Genomic DNA, 1474 nt, shown 5'->3' on the forward strand with positions numbered 1-1474 from the left:
AGTCTCAACAACTTAGTAAGACCCTGTGTCAAAATAAAATACATATTTCAAAAAAAGGGAGGGAGCTTGGGATGTGGCTCAATGTTTAAGTGCCTCTGGGTTCAATCCCCTAAAACAACAACAAAACAAAAAACCCAAAGATATAGAGCAGATTCTTACTCTAATACTTAACATTTCCTGTTTCTTAAATTTACTTAATGGATAAAATTTTTATGATATGCAATATCTTTTTATTTTGTTTATGCATGAACTTTAAGACAGGGCAAAGGCAAGGCTTTTTTAGCTAATGAGTAGGCCTAGATGGCAGCCTAGAATCTGCATTTCAGTGTGGTATTACTGTTTTTTTTTTTTTTTAATTTTTTCATCTCATAGTGAATAATCCCTGCTTGTATGTAGGGATTGGGAGCTGCCTTAAAGTGATATACAAGAATTCATTAAAGATTGAAAAAATTCTTACCTTGAAATAGAATATCCATAGGATGTTTATGATTCTGCATGGAAATGCAATATAGGGCACAACTAGGAAACTGTACAAACATTTTCATATTCATGGTTTTGGGTAATCAGCAAAGTATAAGGTAATTTTACTCATTACTTTAAAGTTTGAGATTATTTTATCCCCACTATAATTTCTCATATAGTTCTCATTTTATATCATCATTCTAGAAAGCACTGTGTAAGTCTTCAACTTAATCAGGTTCTAGGAGAATGTATCTGTAATTAAGACAGGCATGGTGGTACACACCTGTAATCCCAGGTACTCAGGAGGTTGAGACAGAGGAGTACAAATTTGAAGTCAGACTTGGTAACTCAGTGACCCTATCTCGAAATTTAAAGAAAAGAGGGGAGAACTAGAAATATAGCTCAGTGCAAAACATCCCTGAGTTCAATCCCCAGTACTAAAAAACATGTATGTGTATACATGCACACACATACACACACATATATATATATGTACATAGATATACACATATACATATATCTGTAATTAATCTGCCAGAAAATATGGTTGGTGCGCCAACCTTGCCTTCAGAAATCCCACAGCATAATTTACTTCTTTACCAAGAAAATAACATACTGCAGAAGCTATAGATTTATCCTAGAAACTTGTTCTTTGTATTATTATAAGCCAAGGAACATTTTTAGGCCTTCCATCAACATTTATTTACTTATTTAAAAATATGGAACACTTCATGAATTTGCACATCGTCCTTGTGCAAAGGTCATGCTAATCTCTATATCATTCCAATTTTAGTATATGTGCTGCACCATTCCACCAACTTTTATAAAATACTTCATAAGTTCTATTATAAAATGAAAGCATCAAGCACCAAGAGACAAACCAAGCTAGAAATATTGACTGGTTTGCTTCTGTGCGTCCCTCCTAGATACTGCAACTCAAATTGGGAAGCTGCCTCTTAAGTAGATTTCTTTTGAAATCTACTTAAGGTGATAGAAGTAATAAACCTTTTGA

The 1474-nt window shown here is 33.5% G+C and overlaps 1 pseudogene; it reads right to left on the reverse strand.

The window, feature by feature from the left end:
* Positions 1 to 1175: 1175 nt before the first annotated feature.
* LOC120888718 (U6 spliceosomal RNA) lies at positions 1176 to 1269 on the reverse strand (annotated as a pseudogene).
* Positions 1270 to 1474: the final 205 nt, after the last annotated feature.

The sequence above is a fragment of the Ictidomys tridecemlineatus genome, chromosome 6 (genome assembly GCF_052094955.1).
Source record: "Ictidomys tridecemlineatus isolate mIctTri1 chromosome 6, mIctTri1.hap1, whole genome shotgun sequence".
Classification (NCBI taxonomy): Eukaryota; Metazoa; Chordata; class Mammalia; order Rodentia; family Sciuridae; genus Ictidomys; species Ictidomys tridecemlineatus.